The sequence below is a fragment of the Odocoileus virginianus genome, chromosome 9, assembly GCF_023699985.2.
Source record: "Odocoileus virginianus isolate 20LAN1187 ecotype Illinois chromosome 9, Ovbor_1.2, whole genome shotgun sequence".
NCBI classification, from domain to species: Eukaryota; Metazoa; Chordata; class Mammalia; order Artiodactyla; family Cervidae; genus Odocoileus; species Odocoileus virginianus.
This window is the reverse complement of record NC_069682.1, coordinates 73,212,092-73,222,139: the sequence shown is the minus strand read 5'-3', so window position 1 is coordinate 73,222,139 and position 10,048 is coordinate 73,212,092. Positions and strand designations below refer to the sequence as shown.

The 10,048-nt window shown below is 57.0% G+C and overlaps 1 long non-coding RNA gene across 1 annotated transcript; it reads left to right on the top strand.

Annotated features, from left to right (window-relative positions):
- The first annotated feature begins 363 nt into the window (after positions 1 to 363).
- Positions 364 to 6,634, top strand: LOC139036522 (uncharacterized). Its single transcript, XR_011489289.1, has 2 exons — positions 364 to 690; positions 6,519 to 6,634. It is a non-coding gene; the product is annotated as an uncharacterized lncRNA (long non-coding RNA).
- Positions 6,635 to 10,048: the final 3,414 nt, after the last annotated feature.

The following is a 10,048-nucleotide window of genomic DNA, read 5'->3' as shown; positions in this document are numbered from 1 at the left end:
AACAAGATAAATATTTTATAAACTTCTTAGTTTTCATTTCTAATATGAACATCAGCTGATAACAATCCACATAAACAAAAGCTCCCTGGGCTTTTCAATAATTTTAAAAACTGATTTTAAAATCCTGAGACCGAATGTCTGGGAAAGCTGCCTTAGCCGATAGTCCTTCTTCTCCCGCACCCCCGCAGCCCCCCACCCTGACCCCTGGTTTTCTCCCAGTCTCCCCTGTTCCCTTCCTTCCTGGAGGGCAGCCCTGGGGCAGTCAGTTGTCTGTGCTTCTAGGAAGGGGGCTGGGCACCAAATCCTGGGATCCAGGAGGCTTCCTGGCTTCAGAGTTCCAGAACCAAGGGGAGCAGGAAGAACTCATGTTTGTGACAAAGCTTCTCACAGAGAGCAAGTCGCCCCTCTCAGGCGGGGCTCCGGGGCGATGGGGGACAGAGAGAGGAGTGTGGGGGAAGAGACCGCCCGCCTGGGGTTGAGCCCGAAGAAGTCAGACTCCTGGTAGGAATGGCTTCTCCAGGATTCTCTGGCGAGACCTCCCTCTAAGCCAGGGAACAGGGAGCAGCCAGGAAACAGCCAAAGGAGCCCAGGACACGGGCACCACGTGGCCCCTGGCTGGTGGGAGTGAGCTCATCGCAGACTCAGAGCCCTGCTCTCAAGCTGGTCCCCGACACCTCAGCCTCACTAAAGGTTGGAAAAGCTGGGAACTCAGGATGCGGAAGTGGAGGGAGGCGGGTGCGGGAGGGAATCAACTGTCAGATGGTTTCTACTGGCGTACCTGAACTATCGTGCAAGATGGAGATTAACTTCAGCTGCAAAAAAAAAACAAAATCCATAAGGCTCTCCAGCTGGTGAACTGGGACCCAAACCCACTGTGTGTAGAAGCCCTGCTTATCTGGGGTGTGACTTCCTAGCCCGGCCTCTTTCTTTGGGCATCAGAGAGGCGTAGTGACTTGCTCCAGGCTGCGCAGTAGGAAGGGGCAGCTGGAATCCGTGCTCAGGCCGAGCTCCAGCCCCCACGCCTCTGACCACCGAGCCATGCTGCTAGGGGAGGCTGTTCGTCTCCAAAGTCAGGCCAGCCTCTGCCAGAGTGCGGGGCTCAGAGGCTGGGCCTGGGGTTACAGCCCCTGGGACTGGAGGCTTGGACGCCTAGGGCCCTCGGTGGGGGGCAGAGGGCTGCTCGTCAGCGTAGGCGTGAGGAGCTGGGCTGGGTGCTCTTGCGTAGGCCTTGCCTCAGGTGCCCCTCTGCCTGCGGAGTACCAGGGAAGGGCGGGTGAGGCTGGCAAGACAGGTTCTGCAAGGTTCTCTGCCTGAGCCAGTGGCTTCCCGCACCCTCACGCTCTTCCCGGAGAGGAGGGTATACAGATGCTCCAGAAACAGGCCCGGAGAGGCTGAGAGCACAGAAGTCACACAGTGGGTTGTGGGAGAGCCATGGCCACACCTGAGACAGCCTGGAGGGAAGCAGGGCCCGGGGTGGGGCTGGGGGGACTGGGTCCCAGCCCCAGCCTCCGCTGATGAGGGCTCTGGGGGTGCAGACGGGCCCCTGACCGCCCTCTCTGGGGGTGCAGACAGGCCCCTGACCGCCGTCTCTGGGGGTGCAGACGGGCCCCTGACCGCCGTCTCTGGGGGTGCAGACGGGCCCCTGACCGCCCTCTCTGGGGGTGCAGATGGGCCCCTGACCGCCCTCTCTGGGGATGCAGACGGGCCCCTGACGCCCCTCTCTGGGGGTGCAAATGGGCCCCTGACCCCCCTCTCTGGGGGTGCAGACGGGCCCCTGACCGCCCTCTCTGGGGGTGCAGATGGGCCCCTGACCCCCCTCTCTGGGGGTGCAGTTGGGCCTCTGACCGCCCTCTCTGGGGGTGCAGACGGGTCCCTGACCTAGTCTACCCAGTCACTGTCCTTGAAATTCCTTGTCTCACCACTACATCCAAACCATCGAAACTGTCATCTGATGCCCCAAATTTCTCTGAAATTAGACCACACCTCCTCACCTCCGTGGTCACCCCGCGGACCAGGCCACCATCCCCGTCCACCTACACTGCAGCAGTCTCTCCTCTCCGCTTCCATCACTCCTGCTGACCGTCCAGAGGGTTCTGATAGAACCCGAGTCACGGAGTGTCCTTCCTCTGCCGACAGTCTGCCGTGGCTCTCAACTCCCTCGGAAAAAATACAAATGCCTGACGGTGGCCACAGGCTCCCGTCTCATCCCCTCTGTCCACCACCACCACCAGCGGCCCCTCCAACCTGGGACTCGAGCCAGGTGCGACTCTTTGCTATTTCCTAATGCCCCATGCTTCGCCCAGAATCATGTCAGATTCTTTTCGGTACCCCTGCCACCTGCCCCTTCTGCAGACTCGGGGTGAGTCTGTGGAGTGACTGTCAGGATGAATGGGGGCAGTGAGGCCGTGCTAAGTGCAGACGGAGCCCCAACAGCTCCATAAGCAGGCACGGCGCCGTCCTGGTGGAGACGATGACCCGGGGCAGTGGGCGGTGGGGAGGGCACGCGACCCGACAGTCACGAGACGGTACCGTCAGGTCACTGGTGGCGGATTGTGGGAGCGCCGAGAAGACTCCTGACCCCACTGGGAGTGGAAAGGTTGCTCGTGGGTGGCCTGGAAAGGGACTGCCGTTCAGGGAGGAGTGGGAGGATGAGAGCCGAGGGCTGGGAGGGAGCTCTCAAAAGGAAAAGCGGCATGGACGCACGCCGGACCCCGTGGCTCCCTCCCAGGGCGACTCTGCTCTCCCCAGGGATTTGGCCTGGAGACGTTTCTGGTGGCCCTAGCTGGGGAGCGGTGTCGCGGCGGAGGCCAGGGTGCTGCTGAACGCCACAGCGCACACTCCCATGGCCTACAGAAAGTTCCCACCCGAGGCTGAGCCACCCCGGCCTAGAGGCTGGCCCCTGGGAGACCTCGAAGGTGGATCTGGCTGGAGCGACAGTGCAAGAAAAGCTCAGGAATACGGAGGAGGGAAAGAGATTCAGCAGCGGCGGGCTTGTGCAGGGACGTGCGTTCAGGGATTGCGGGGGGCGGACGCCCGCCAAAGACAGGATTTAGGCAGGGGCGGGGGCCGGGGCCAGGGGGCGGGGTGCTTGCTCAGATTCAGGTTCGGTAAGACACCTCCGGCCGCAGCGTGGACTGGACTCCAGCGGTCCCAGGGTGGAAGGGGGCAAGGACAGGCTGAACTGCCCGAGATTCTAAGCAGATGCCTCTGGCTACGCCTGGAGAAGGGGGCCCAGGGCAGACCAGGGCAGCCAGGTGGGAGGCCGCTGCAGCGTCCAGGTGAGCAGTGGTGGGGCTGGGCCGGGGGAGCAGGGGGACGGACTAAGTTACTGAGGAGGTGAGGGCCCGGGGTGGACGGGGAATGAGAGGCGGAGAGACAGAGAGCTGCTCAGAAGCTTCTAGGGGCCTGGACATGAGTCCCCACGGGTGTTTCTTTTTGTATCATGGCTCCCAAGGTCTGAGAAGAGGGGGTCGCTGGAAAAAGTCCCAAGTTCCCAGCCATTTCTCGGAAGAGCGCGTTTCTTCTCTCGTGGGCCTGGGCTCTGGTGCCTCCTCCGCCACCATGCAGCTGGCGGCCTGGGGTGGGTCCTTCCACTGCTCAGAGCCTCGGGCCCCTCATCAGTCAAGTGGGCATAACAGAGGCTTCCTCTGAAGGCTGCTGTGAATTTTAAAATAAGATAATATGTGGAAAGTCCCTGGCACATAGTAATAGCGTTCAATAATTGCCTGCTAACATGATTATCACTATAGTACTACCATTATTATTATTACTATTGGGGCACAGAAAATGATCCACGTTAGCTCCCCTCCCCAGTGGGAAGGGCTGTTTTTGGCTTCAGATCACCTGGGAACACCAGAGCCAATGCAGACCCGCAGACAGAACCCAGGGCCAAGTTCCCAAGAGGATACACCACGGGGACAGTCCAGTCACAATTGACGGTCTGCAAAAATGTTGTGGGTTGGAGGGCACAGGCGTGGAAAGCGGAGGGCTTTGGAGCTGCAAGACCTGAACACCGCCCTGGCTCCCTCATTAAGATGCTGTGGGAACTGGCACAAGCTGCCGAGCCTCTCAGAGACTCAGTGTCCCCTTCCATCGCGTGAGAACTTTCTAGCTTCCTACACAGGTGGTCTGGGAGGTGAAATTGCATGCTCTCAGCTCTATGCTGGAGACACAAGAGGCGGCAGCCTCCTGGGGATGGCATCTCGGCCCCTTTGAGAGCCGAGGGCTCGCCGGCGCCAGGCTCTTGCCGCTGTTGTCTCACGGACCCTCTCACCGCCCGTCAGTCGTCCTCCCTGCTGCCGTGGAGCGCGCAGAAGCTTCGCCGCACGGCGCCGAGGCCATGAGTTTGCTGCCCTCCCAGCCTCGGCGCCCCTTCAGTCTCTAGAGACAGGCACTGGGCCCCGTGTTCCAAGCCAGGAAGAGGGGCCAGACGGTGGCAGATCCACGGACGCCTGTTGCACGATCAGCTGAGGGTGAAAAACGTGGCTTGTCATTAAACAGAGGAACCGGGGCAGCAGTGGCCCTGCACGGCTGGCTTGGCAGGGGCTTGGGGAGCTGCCCCCCGAGCAGCCTGGAAGGGTCTGGCCAGGGTGCAAAGGTCCCGGCCCCTGTGTGCCTCCTCCACCCTGCCCAGCCCCACCTCTGCCAGCTGCCTGCCTGGGGTCTGACCCTTCCTGTCTTGGTGCCTTGGTTTCCCAGCCAGCTGCAAGAGCAGGCCTTGGCCAGCTCTGTCCTCTCAGGGCCCACCCCAGGGCCTTTGCACCGCGGCTGTCCCTGCCTGGAAGGCGCTCCCCACACCTAGATCTTCCCAGGAAGGCCCCTTCTCCTCCTTCAGGACAGTCCCCTCTCAGCCACCTTGTCACTGTCCCGTCACCGTGTTCTGTTTCTCCAAAGCATCTGTTTATCTGTGTTGAGTTATCTGTTGTCCATCACCACAGTGGAATGTCAGCTCCCAGGAGTCAGGGAGTTTGTGTCTCTGCACACACAGTGTCCGGCTCAGGGCCTGGCCTACAGTAGGTGCTCGATACATTAAATAAAGAAAAGCCCTGTGTCACTTGGTTCCTTTTTATCACACCCTCTTTGCTGCACAGCCAGGAAGCCATTATACAGATGAGGGAAACTGAGGCAGATGAAAGGGGACACACCTTGTCAGGGACAGTCTCCACAAAGAAAGCACCTGCTACACAACAGCTGCTGAGCCTTAGCTCATAATCCATGGCTTCTGGGGCTCTAACGCAGGTGGCCTGGGTTCAAGTCTCTGCTCCACCGCTCTCTGGCTGGGTGGCTGTGAGTCACTTCAATGAGTGACTATGCCTCTCTGTGCCTCAGTGTCCTCACCTGTAAAAATCCGATGGCGGTACTTAACTTCCAAAGTTATTACTGAGAGGGTCAGACGAAAAAGTGAAAGTGAAAGTCGCTCAGTTGTGTCTGACGCTTTGTGACCCCATGGACTGTAGTCCATGGAATTCTCCAGACCAGAATTCTGAAGAGGGTAGCCTTTCCCTTCTCCAGGGGATCTTCCCAACCCAGGGATTGAACCCAGGTCTCCAGCATTGCAGGCAGATTCTATACCAGCTGAGCCAAAAGGAAAGCCCAAGAATACTGGAGTGGATAGCCTACCCCTTCCCCAGCAGATCTTCCCAACCCAGGAATTGAACTGAGGTGTCCTGCCTTGCAGGCAGATTCTTTATCAACTGAGTTATCAGGGTCAGATGAGTTAATACATAAAAAGTAATGTTGAGGTACCAATACCTGTCAGATATAATCTTCCATAAGCTGAATTAATGTGGTAATTATCCCATTTCACAGATGGGAAATTTGAGGCACAAGGAGGTGAAACTAGGTGAGGAGTGGAACTGGGTATTGAGTCCATGTCTATTTAACTCTAAAGGCCACCCTTGGGCAAAGGAGATAATTGGGGGAGAATCTGGGTCTCAAGACTCCCAGGTGATGGAAAACCAGTGACTAGAGGGACTTCCCTAGTGGCCCAGTGGTTAAGACTCTGTGCTTCCACTGCAGGAGGAGCAGGTTCGATCTCTGGTCAGAGAACCAAGGTCCCACATGCCATGGGGTACAGCCATAAATTAAAAAAAAATAAGAAAACCAGATGACTAGAATCGAGGGTCCCACCTTGGGATGGGGCAGGCACTGGAGATGATCCCGTCACAGCCCTGAGAAGCCCCTCACCACTGTGCTGTGTCCACGTGGTTCAAGTGGAGTTGACCTCATCTCCAGCTTTAAGGATGGTCACCTGTCTTTGTCACAGAGCCTGGCCATGGCCACAGCATTTGGTTCATTGATGGCCATATAACCCTGCCTAAATGAGAACTGGTCCTGGGACTTGTATAGGACAAGTTGAGAAAGAACCCTTACTTTTTCTGAATTACTGGCCTGATAAGGTAACAACAGTGGCCGTAATAGTAGTAGTAATAAAATAATAGCCAATATTATAGAGCAGTAGGTGTATTCAGTGCTGTCTAGTGCTTCACAAACATTTATTAATTCAATTCATCGTCCAGAGAGACATGGAAAACTGATGACATCATCCAAGCACCTGGATCCAGCGACGTCTGAAGCAAGCTCACCCCTGAAGTTTTTTTTTTTACATGACCCAATAAATTCTCTTTTGCTTAAACCGGTTTGAGCCGGGTTTCTGTCCCTGACTAATCCACCTGCCTTCCGGACATTATCTAAGCTTCTATCTCCCCATCGTTACTGTAGCTGCAGCGGCACGCCCATTAACTGTTTTATGCCTGTCGCTGACTCACGGGTTTCCACTGTAGTTCTTGGTCCCTCCTGCCCGCACAGGGGCCTCGGGTCTGCCCCAAGCGGGAGACTGGGCGTGCGGGTGATACTCACATCCTGCTTCCAGGAAGGAGCTCCGTGGGGTTTGCTTGCCTACAAAACAGGCCTCGTTGTTAGTGTGATGCCTGTTAATACCTAGTCCCAGCTCCCTCGCCAAGCCAGCTGCTTTGCATGCATGGTGATCTCATCCTGCTGTCCCGACATCCTGCGAGGCAGGCACTGTCATCCCCATTTTAAAGACGAGGCAAACGAGGGTCTGAGAAGCAAGGCCTGAGTCACACAGCTCCCAGCTCCTCAGCTGGGCCCCTTCCAGGACATGAGGCTTACTGCCCTCAAGGTCAACTTGGTTTAGAATAACTGTGTTGAGTCTACACGTATGGAAAATGCATGTATGTATGTGTTATATAGGTGTGGAATCCACATGTGTGTAGAATGTGGGTAAGCAATATATGTGTAGATACTATAAGTGTGTATAGTACATATGTAGAACTATATGAATGTGGAATATATGTGCATCTATATATAGACTCTATATGTACATAGAACACATGTATGTGTGTATATAATGTATGAAAGGGTCTATATGGAATATATGGAATATATGTGTAAAATCTCTATGTGTGTATATAATATACACATAAAGTGTATGTGTATGTAGGATATATTGACATATGTATATATATATAATAAATGGGAAGGGTCTATATGTGTGTAGAATAAGGCTTCCCTGGTAGCTCAACTGGTAAAGAATGTGCCTGCAATGAAGGAGACCTGGGTTCAATCCCTGAGTTGGGAAGATTCCCCTGGAGAAAGGAAAGGCTGCCCACTCTAGTATTCTATATATATCCATTAATATATATATAATAAAAGAAAAGGGTCTATATGTGTGGTGTATATATATGAAAATTTTATATGAATGTAAAATATGTGCATATGTGTGTATATGTGTAAAATCTGCATCTACATAGAATATACGAATATGTGTGTAAAATGCAGGTGTGAAATCTCTATGTATGTAGAATGCGTGTGTGTGTGTGTAGGATCTATCTGTATGGAGAGTGTGTGAGAGCGCCTGTGTTTGGAACCTCCAGGGTTTGCCAGTCCTGCGTCTCTGGGCAGCAGGCAGGCTGTGCCGTGAGAGGAGACAGGGACCAGGCTCCCCAGCTCCACCTCTACTGTCCTGGGCCGCAGTCACCTCCCCTCTGGTCTGCTGCCGTCACCTCCCTCCTGGCTTCCCTGCTCCCGTTCCCCGCCCCACCCCAGCCCACAGGCCACTCTCTGCCTTGGGCCGCAGGCATCCTGTTAGGGTCTCCCCCCCCACCCCAGCCCACAGTCCACTCTCTGCCTTGGGCCGCAGGCATCCTGTTAGGGTCTCCCCCCCCACCCCAGCCCACAGTCCACTCTCTGCCTTGGGCCGCAGGCATCCTGTTAGGGTCTCCCCCCCACCCCAGCCCACAGGCCACTCTCTGCCTTGGGCCGCAGGCATCCTGTTAGGGTCTCCCCCCCCACCCCAGCCCACAGTCCACTCTCTGCCTTGGGCCGCAGGCATCCTGTTAGGGTCTCCCCCCCCACCCCAGCCCACAGTCCACTCTCTGCCTTGGGCCGCAGGCATCCTGTTAGGGTCTCCCCCCCCACCCCAGCCCACAGTCCACTCTCTGCCTTGGGCCGCAGGCATCCTGTTAGGGCCCCCCCCCCACCCCAGCCCACAGTCCACTCTCTGCCTTGGGCCGCAGGCATCCTGTTAGGGTCTCCCCCCCCACCCCAGCCCACAGTCCACTCTCTGCCTTGGGCCGCAGGCATCCTGTTAGGGTCTCCCCCCCACCCCAGCCCACAGTCCACTCTCTGCCTTGGGCCGCAGGCATCCTGTTAGGGTCTCCCCCCCCACCCCAGCCCACAGTCCACTCTCTGCCTTGGGCCGCAGGCATCCTGTTAGGGTCTCCCCCCCCACCCCAGCCCACAGTCCACTCTCTGCCTTGGGCCGCAGGCATCCTGTTAGGGTCTCCCCCCCACCCCAGCCCACAGTCCACTCTCTGCCTTGGGCCGCAGGCATCCTGTTAGGGTCTCCCCCCCCACCCCAGCCCACAGTCCACTCTCTGCCTTGGGCCGCAGGCATCCTGTTAGGGTCTAGACCAGATCAGGGCTCCATGGCTCCCACCTTGGAGGAAAACCGAAGCCCTTGCTGGGGCCCACAAGGTCCCGCCTGGTCTGGCCCCTTGGGCACTCCTGACCTCACCAGTTTCCCTTCTTGGTCCCAGGTGCAGTCGCCCCGGTCATGCCAGGGGCGTGCCTGCCTCAGGGCCTTTGCACTCACAGTTCCTCTGCCTCAAATATGACTTCTCTCAAGTTTTTAGCTGAAATGCCACCTCCTCACACAGGCCTTCCCTGACCATCCCGTCTAAAACAACACCCTGATTCTCTCTGGCTTCTCACCCTGCGTCGAGGTCCCAAAGATTCTCCCCCATGGCATTCCGAGCTGGGTGTATGGCGTATCCCTCATCACCTGTCTCTCCTGCTAGAACTTCAACTCCGGGGTTGCAGAGACGTGGCTCCCCCCGCCTCGCTGAGCACACTAAGTCCTCAGCCCCTGGTCCACGAGGGAAGGGGCACCAGCCAGTCACAAACCTCGCCAGGATTCTGGTCACATGGCCTCTAGAGCAACACGGGATTTTCACACCTGCTTTCTTCCTGCCACCTGTCTTCTCTGCACAGCCCCCTCCTTGACCTGGACACTCCCTCCTTTGCTCCCAGAAAAGGCTCGAAATTTCTCCCGGGGGCTCTTGGTGTCCTTCCTAACTCCTCTGTCCTGGCCTGACCGCAGAGGGGTTTTATCCTTCCAGGTCCACAGGGTCAGAGAGCTATGGCTCCTTGCCCAGCCTGCCCTTCCAGGACCACAGCCATCTTTCTTGCGCTCACAAGGCTTCCAGCTCTTCTTCACAGACGCGAGGGAAGGAGGAGGAAGCGGACAGGAAAGCAGCCCCCACCCCGCCACGCACAGGCACCGGACTCCAGAAACTTCACGCACAGACACAGCGGAAGATGCTGGCCCTGGCCTGCTGGACTCTGGAGCTGGTCTGAACCGCAGGCTCAGCCGGCTCTGCTTCCTTCTCATTTGGGGCTGCTGCTGCTGCTGCTAAGTCACTTCAGTCGTGTCCGACTCTGTACGACCCCTTAGACGGCAGCCCATCAGGATCCACCGTCCCTGGGATTCTCCAGGCAAGAATACTGGAGTGGGCTGCCATTTCCT